Raw genomic sequence first — 9,791 nt, 5'->3', positions numbered from 1 at the left:
CTAAAATCCAATAGATTTCCCTTTTCATTAGATAGCTATTTGGGTCACCATTGTAATCCTTACTGATTATCCTTTCAATGCCCTTAAATTTCAACAAATCAGGATCACTTTTGTGACACTCCTGAAAATGTCTCGGAAGACTATGATTTGTAACCTTATTTTTTATATTGCGGGTATGTTCTAGGATACGTAATTTCAAAACTCTTTTGGTTTTGCCGATATATCTAAAACTGCAAGGGAAAGTGATCATGTACACAACATACGTGGAATTACAATTAATAAATTTTTTTATAGGGTATATATGACTTGAGTCTTTACCTCAAAAAGTATTTGCACCCCATTCTGCTAACTTGCAGATTTTGCAGCTACCACATGTAAAAAAACCTTTAATGTCTCCAAGGAAGTTCTTACTAGATCCATCTGTTTTTATAAGTGGATATAATTTGCTTTTAGATACAAATGATTTTATATTCTTAGCTCTTTTATAAACCAAATTGGGACCAGTAGGTAAATGTTTAGCAAGTATAGGATCTAGTTTTAAAATATGCCAGTTTCTTTTAAGGACTTTCTTAATCACATTCGCCCCATTATTATAATTGGTAACAAAGGGACAAAAAAGATTCTTATCTGCATTTGATTTAAAAAAATTTTCTTCTTTTTTATTTTTATAAGTCTATCTATTTCCCCGGCTTTTTGTCTCGCTTGTTGTATAGTTTCTTTCGGGTAACCACGTTCTAGAAATCTACTGTTATATATCTCAGATTGCTCATCAAATTTTTTAAGAGTCAAGCAGTTTCTCCTTAACCTGGAAAACTGGGAAACTGGTATATTCGATTTCCATTTTTGGAAATGACAGCTTGAAAATTCCAAGTAACTGTTACAATCTACTTTCTTAAAGAATGTATAGGTTTCAAATTAATTTGTTGTTTCAAAATTGGTGCTATCTAATACAAGATCCAAAAACTCTATCATATTCTCATTATATGTATGGGTAAATTTTAAATTAAAGGAATTTACATTGATATTCTCCATAAATCTCTCAAAATCATCTCTTTCTCCACACCAAACAATGAGGATATCATCTATAAATCTTTTTAGCATAATAACTGACTCAAAACCTGTCTGTGCTGCCAAAGTTTTTTCCCAAGTACCCATATATAGGTTCGCCAGACTCGGAGCGCAAATCGTGCCCATCGCTGTCCCACACGTCTGCAAAAACCATCCTTCTAAAAAAGTGAAATAGTTGTGTTTTAACATGAAGTTTATACAACCACATATGAAGTCTACCAGTTTCCAACTTATTTGAGGATCTTCTTTCAAATTATTTTTAACACTTTCAATTCCCTTTTCATGGGGAATTGAAGTGTATAATGATTGTACGTCTACCGTACACCACTTATACTCTGATCTCCATTTTAAACTTTTTGAAATCTGTAATATTGAGTTGTATCTTGTATATAAGAGGTTATATTAGGTACATATTTTTTTATATATGTATCCACGAACTCCGAGACCCTTGAAGTAAGGGACCCACTTCCTGAAATTATTGGGCATCCCGGAGGTTTAGTGTTATTTTTATGGATCTTGGGGATCTGGTAGAATGTTGCGATTTTTGGACTCTCATTCAGCAAATAATTGTATTCATCTAGAGTGATACATTTATCATTTAAACCACTTTTCAATAAAGTTTTTAACTCGTCCAGGTACATACTGGTTGGATCTCCTTCCAGTTTTTTATATGACGTGGTATCATTCAACAAACGGAAGGATTCTTCTACGTAATAATCCTGATCCAGGATAACGATACCGCCCCCCTTATCGGCACTCTTGATGACTATATTTGTATTGTTTGAAAGATCCTTGAGTGCTTGATATTCTACTAGGGTAAGATTTTTATTTTTTAACCTATTTTTATCCTGGATGATATTGTCTATTTCTTTTTTCACCATTTTAGAGAACATCTCTATATAAGGGCCTTTAGACTCCAGGGGACAGTACGTAGATTTTAATTTGAGGCCAGAGCCTTGAGAACTTGAAGCATTTTGTTCCCAATTTCGTAACGGGGCGTCTCCTTTTTTCAAAAAATTATGTTTTAGGGTCAAATTCCTTACGTATAAATTTAGATCAATATATAAATTTATCTTATTTAATGGTCATGAAGGAGCAAAAGTTAAACCCTTTTGTAGTACTTGTATTTATGTTGGTTTCAAGATTTCTTTAGACAGATTAAAAATGCCAATCTTAGAGATTTATTTTCCAGAAATCTTTTCTTTGGCAGTCTTCTTTGTAATTCCCTTTCCTCTACGTCCTGTAGTTGTCTTTTTTGTCTTAGAGGGGTGTTCATGGATTTTATCCTTTCTCTGTATTTTTGTCTCATTAAATTCTGTTGACCTAAAAAACTTGAGTCTCTTTTTCATCCTCATCATTATGTGATTGGAGCCTATTATACTGGTTCTCATGTATAAAACCTTTTGGGTTGGATATATTTCCTTTAGACAGGAATCTCTTAGTTCTTTTAAAAGGTATCTGATTCCAGTGATATGGATCTTTTTTCCCATATATTCTATTACCATTAGATTTAAAATTAGTTTGATGGACTGCATAGTCCTCTGGTCTCTGCCAGCGGTTTGGGGTTATATTTTTTACCACCCTTCTCGAGACATTATAGGCTTGATTCATCCTGTTTTCTCTCCTTTTTATATGCCAGTTCCTCACTTCATTTTTTAATTCATCCTCTTTATCTCTTTGAAATTTTTTGGATTTTGTTTCTATAATTTTATTTTCTATACTCGACACTTTTCTATTTCATCCTTACATTTATTACTTTTTTCCTGCTGTGTAGGTTCCTATAACTAATTTTCCAGAATTTTTAAGGCTTTCTCCACTTCTTTTAAGATTTTTTTCTTTTCAAAGATTAGTAATCTAACAATATTAGAAATTAACCTCTATATACCCCTGCCTGTACCTTCTAAAATCCTTCCTATAAACCTCTAAGGATGATGCTAATTTGTGTACGCAGTCACACCATAAATAAAGACTTAGACATAGAACCTGTGGATCCAAAGCACAAGTGATATTCAGGTAAAAGTTCAGACAGTTACACGCAATTGATCAAGACACAATTTAGGCGCAAAAGTAAATCATACAGACCACAAGTACAGTATACCTACGCAGGCGCTTCTGGACCCAGAGATAGGCTTCAGCAAGAGACCCCTCGTCATTCAGCATTCAGCACGAAGACTCCCAAATACTAATGTCCGTGCATCCATACTTATACCCCCCCAGTATAAACAAGACAAAGGTATGTCTGTTGCTGATGTCATTGGTTCTCAGAGGTGAAGCATCTGTTACATCGCATCTAACAGGCTGGTTCAAACAGACTTTCCCTGCCTCTAACAGCTAGGGGTCTTCCTCCTCATGCCTTCGTCAGCATCCTAACAGTTGAATCTAAAATATACATTTTGGTTGCTTGTAGGTTCTGCAGTCCATAACTCGAGAATGCATGATGCGATCTCCTCATCGATAGCACCGGGAAACTGTGGAAAGAGTACGCATCAGAACAACTCCAAGAATGACGTGCTTGTCTTGTATAATTCCTTAGTTAACAAATATCTTTATTTCATAGCATTTAAACTAACTGAACCTTCTTGAATCATACACTTTAAAGCTTATTGAACCTTATGTATGAATATGAAATGTGTGGGTATTCGGGGTTTGATATAAAGACATATTAATGTGTGTATGGAGATGGGTGCATTTGATTCTAACATTTTAGCAGCGTGGCATGCTGGGCTGGGTAGTTCTACATGTCCTGTCAGCAAGCCCCCCCATCTTTCCTGTGTTCAAAGGAAAGATACCTCTTTTGTCCTCCTAGACTCTTGTGTGAAATGCAAATGTATTATCACCTCAAGCTGTGAAGTTTTTGGGACCATCCTGTCTAGAGTTCAGATAGATCCAATTGTGTATATCAATGCCTGGATTATACTACAATTGTCACAACTTTACTTTATCTGCATCCAGGGATTCCCAATTTATATGTAAAACTACCCATTGTCTATTTCTATTTACTTTTACTCAGAAAGCTTGTTTTTCCAGTTGCCCTTGGTCTTAGCTCCTGAGTTATAACTTGAAATGACGTTGGTCATAAAATGGCGCCTTGCAGATTCTTGTTTCTAAAATGGAATCTAGCTGCCATTTGCAAGATGGCGTTGCGCACGCTTCAATTTTAAACTGATCTTGTCTCAGCTAATAATCCAGTTTTGACAGTCCACCCTTTGATAGCGAACATCATGCTATCACAATCTGCTATTTAAATTTAATTTATGCTTACATTTACATATTATTTAGTGTTATTATGGGATGGCACAAGATGGTTCTTAATCCATCAATAATGTGTCTATGGGTGGGGACATAAAACTACAATTATACGCACACTGCGGACCTTGGAAGATCACGTGAAAGGTGTGGGAGTGCACCAATCTTATAATAGCAGTCTTGAAAGGGAATTGAGACTTTACATCATCTGAGGTGTTCTATGAATAACATTTCAATTATACATTCTATGCATGTCTAAATATAATACATTAAATGATTGTATTTCCTAGTCCAGGGTTGTAATGCAGTTCTACATTTACCTCGGTATACATATTGTCATTACTAACCACCATCATAGTTTCATTATTTCGTTTCACTCTGTTTTTACATTTTCCATACTTCAACACAATAGGAACACACTGGACGCATATGCCAATCATTATGATGACCATCAGTATAAGGATCAAGAATTTGCTTATGCTGGCGATCACTTCCTGAACCCATTCCCCTAGACCTGAGAACCATTTCACTGGGTTCAGCCATGACACCCATCCTTCTATCTTTTCCCTTACTTCAGCTACTGAAGCACTATGGTTCTTGCGAAACTCCCACTTCAGCTGCAGAATTTCATCCATCTTCCGGTCTATCACCTCCTTAGGATCGCTGGTATCATTAGTGACATAGGTGCAACATTTTACTCCAAATTGGGTGGCCAATGTTACGCAATACCCTCCAGTAACAGCAGTTAAATAATTCAACACTAGCCTGTGTTGCACCAGTTCTTTCTTGTACGTTTGCAATTCTTTCCCTGTATACCTAAATGTGTCATCGTACATCTCGGTGATATTATCTATTAATTTAGCAAATTCCTGGACATATCTAAAATTTAATGTACCCCGAGCGATTCTGGTGGGATCCACTTGAAAGCCAGTTGTCTCACTAATTAACTGAGCGGCTTATACATATCCCCAGGTACCATATTTCTCTTGCCTCTGTGTTCATATTGTGTGTGAAAAAATAAATAGACAATATCCAGGATAAAAATAGGTTAAAAAATAATAATCTTACCCTAGTAGAATATCAAGCACTCAAGGACCTTTCAAACAATACAAATATAGTCATCAAGAGTGCCGATAAGGGGGCGGTATCGTTATCCTGGAACGGGATTATTACGTAGAAGAATCCTTCCATTTGTTGAATGATACCACGTCATATAAAAAACTGGAAGGAGATCCAACCAGTATGAACCTAGAGGAGTTAAAAACTTTATTGAAAAGTGGTTTAAATGATAAATGTATCACTAGATGAATACAATTATTTGCTGAATTAGAGTCCAAAAATCGCAACGTTCTACCAGATCCCCAAGATCCATAAAAATAACACTAAACCTCCAGGATGCCCAATAATTTCGGGAAGTGGGTCCCTTACTTCAAGGGTATCGGAGTTCGTGGATATATATATAAAAAAATAAGTACCTAATATAACCTCTTATGTACAAGACATAACTCATATATTACAGATTTTAAAAAGTTTAAAATGGAGATCAGAGTATAAGTGGTATACGGTAGACATACAATCGTTATACACTTCAATTCCCCATGAAAAGGGAATTGAAAGTGTTAAAAATTATTTGAAAGAAGATCCTCAAATAAGTTGTAAACTGGTAGACTTCGTATGTGGTTGTCTAAACTTTGGGTTAAAACACAACTATTTCACTTTTTTAGAAGGATGGTTTTTGCAGACGTGAGGGACAGCGATGGGCACGATTTGCGCTCAAAGTCTGGCAAACCTATATATGGGTACTTGGGGAAAAAACTTTGGCAGCACAGACAGGTTTTGAGTCAGTTATTATGCTAAAAAGATTTATAGATGATATCCTCATTGTTTGGTGTGGAGAAAGAGATGATTTTGAGAGATTTATGGAGAATATCAATGTAAATTCCTTTAATTTAAAATTTACCCATACATATAATGAGAATATGATAGAGTTTTTGGATCTTGTATTAGATAGCACCAATTTTGAAACAACAAATTAAATTGAAACCTATACATTCTTTAAGAAAGTAGATTGTAACAGTTACTTGGAATTTTCAAGTTGTCATTTCCAAAAATGGAAATCGAATATACCAGTTTCCCAGTTTTCCAGGTTAAGGAGAAACTGCTCGACTCTTAAAAAATTTGATGAGCAATCTGAGATATATAATAGTAGATTTCTAGAATGTGGTTACCCGAAAGAAACTACACAACAAGCGAGACAAAAAGCCAGGGAAACAGATAGAAAGGATCTCTTGACTCATAAAAATAAAAAAAGAAGAAAACATGTTAAAATCAAATGCAGATAAGAATCTTTTTTGTCCCTTTGTTACCAATTATAATAATGGGGCGAATGTGATTAAGAAAGTCCTTAAAAGAAACTGGCATATTTTAAAACTAAATCCAATACTTGCTAAACATTTACCTACTGGTTCCAGTATGGTTTATAAAAGAGCTAAGAATATAAAGTCGCTTAATACACATGAGTGTTCTTTGAAATGTGCTGACAGTGTGTGATCTATTTTGAGATTGTTAATATTTAAATAACAGTTTTTTATGAAAGACTAATTATATTATGTGTGTTATATAGAGTACTTAAGAATGTATGTATTTCTAAGAAGCGCAATGTAGAGAATTTAAGAAAATTAGCAAGTAGCTATGGTTAGGTGTGTATGAACACATCTTTAAATTGATTGGCGGATTGAGCTTTTAAGATGAGTGTGTCACGTCACAGGGCCCAGCCCTCTGACTAAGTCCATGACGAAACGCGTTAGGGCGGGACCTCTGTGACGTGCATCATAGGAATCCACAGTTGTTCTCAGGTGTTCCCCAGCTGAACGTGGTCCGACCGGTAGCGGCCTGCACTGCAGTGTCCAGCAGCGGGGTGTGTGAGCCCGGCGGTAACCTGGGACAGCACCTGAAATACCTGGTGGAGTATTTTAAACACATCATGTGGTAACCAGCCCACACAGTTTGTTTAAAGGTATGGGTGGCATTATAGAAGCGCCGACGTGCACATGTAGCAATTTTGTATCTGAATAAAACCATGTTTATCTGCACTATGGAGCGCTCTCCTCTTTTTCATATATATATATATATATATATATATATGCGACTCTGCAAAGTGTGGCACTCCACGCAATAAACACACAGGAGACTGTGCGGCCTGGACATGGGGAGCTTATATACGATTATCCCTCATGGGGAAGGTCTTGCAGCCAGTAGACAGTATCTGACTAATCATCCATTGTATCAAGGACCACATATCGATGTTGTTATTGAATTGTTGAATTTGATTTTGACTCATAACTTCTTCCTCTATGACAATAAGTATTATTTACAACAAGTTGGATGCACGATGGGGTCCAGTGTGGCCCCATCGTATGCGAATCTGTACATGTTTGTAGTAGAGGAGGAAGTGTTTTTCAAACAACAGAATATTGCTAATAGGATTGCGTTTTACGTACGCTACATTGACGATTTGCTGTTGTTCTGGTTGGGACCCAAACAGGACCTGATTGACCATGTTGAGTCACATAACATCAGTGATAGCCCAGTAAAATTTACGTACAATATTAGTAATGAATATGTCAATTTTTGGATGTAAATATTTCGATTAAGCAGGGCAAAATCACAACTCAACTGTATCAAAAGGCTCCTGATAAAAACAATTTACTTAGGTTTGATAGCTGTCATCCCAGGCCGCTAGTGAAGGGGCTACCCTACTCCCAATTGATGAGGATTAAACGTATTACATCTGACCCACAATTGGTTGAAATGGGGATGGATGATATGATACGTAAATTTATCGCTAGGGGCTATGACCCTATAGAGTTGGAAACAACCAAACAGAGGGTGCTTAATCTTGATAGAAATGCAATTTTGGCACAAGGTCAGCGCACTAATAAATCTGAATGTGTACCATGGGTTAACCAATATAATTGCAATAGTCATTATGTTAACAAAACATCTAAAAAGCTATGGCATATTATACAAAGTGACCATGATTTGAAACTAAGTGACACGCGCATTATGTCATGTTATAGACGTGGACGTAGTCTTAAAGATATTCTCGTTAAAGCAGATATATCGAGCCCTGTTCCCATGGCAGATAATAGGTCTGACGGTAAACTAGGATGCTTTAGATGTACGTGCACTACTTGCCGATACATGATCCCTGGAGACAGTTTTTACCATCCTCACTCGGGCTTTAGATATACCATTAGGCATAAACTGACATGCAATTCACAATATGTAATCTATCAAATTATATGCCCGTGCGGTCTTTCATATATTGGTAAGACCGAGCGGACATTCAAGGAACGCATGGCTGCGCACAGAAGTGCCATTAGAACGGCAATCAATGGAGGTAGAAGTGATCAGCCTGTTGCAAGGCATTTTGCCAGTGCTAGACATGCTCTGTCGTGCTTAAGTATCGCATGATTGATCACGTTCCCCCCTTATCTAGGGGTGGTAATAGAAGTAGATTGTTAATGCAGCGTGAGACTAGGTGGATATACCGTCTGGGTACTATGGCACCCAGAGGGCTCAATGAGCAACTAGGCTTAAGTTCATTTCTGTAGAATTGATTGAATAGGTATGTGTGAGTGGGCTAGATTTATATCGTAGGTCTTTATATCTATTGATATAGCCAGCGTCTTTGGGCACGATATGTGCCGTCATAGATGTGAGTAGGTAAAATATATGTAGCGCTTCTACACTTTATTGGGTGCTAATGCACTTAATGTTGTTAACATCATTGCAAAATGTATGGTGCAGCGTTGTTTGTTTGTTGTATGTTTAGTCTGTGTATTTTGTTACTGTGTTACTATGGTTATGGGAATGTGTCACTCATGGAGCGACGTGATGATGTCATTAGGGAGCTGCTGGAGTTTGGGCGTGTGGTCGCGCCTTAGCAAGCATGCTGATTATCACTGGGTGATTATGCTTATGTATATAAGGTATGTTTTTTACACTGCGAATTTGTTCTGACGAAAATGCTGATGCATTGAAACGTTAACCGTTTTCTACAAGCCGTCTCCTGTGTGTTTATTGCGTGGAGTGCCACACTTTGCAGAGTCGTATATCTCACCAATTCAGTGGGGGCAACCAGCTAAGTAACCATGTTATTTTGAGTGCCGGACCTTGGTATATATATATACTGTTCAGCTGTTCAGGGGTTTCTTTCTTTTTGTGATTCTTCTGCTTTGTTTTGTACACACAGGCAATTGCCAGGTTAGACCCAATATATCTGAAGCAAATATTCTATTTTTCATTAAATAACCTCAGGTTGTACATAATATGAACTCGCAAAGTGCTTAACCAGAATTAAATACCTTTTAAATTATTTGGATAATAACATTGCACACAAGACAGTGCTCGAAGTGTGCCGGTATGCAACAGTATGGCATACCGGCACTTCGAGCAATTAAGTTTTTTTTCCC

Source organism: Taudactylus pleione, unplaced genomic scaffold (assembly GCF_031769625.1).
Source record: "Taudactylus pleione unplaced genomic scaffold, aTauple2 ptg000352l, whole genome shotgun sequence".
In the NCBI taxonomy this organism is placed as follows: Eukaryota; Metazoa; Chordata; class Amphibia; order Anura; family Myobatrachidae; genus Taudactylus; species Taudactylus pleione.
This window is presented reverse-complemented; position numbering follows the sequence as displayed.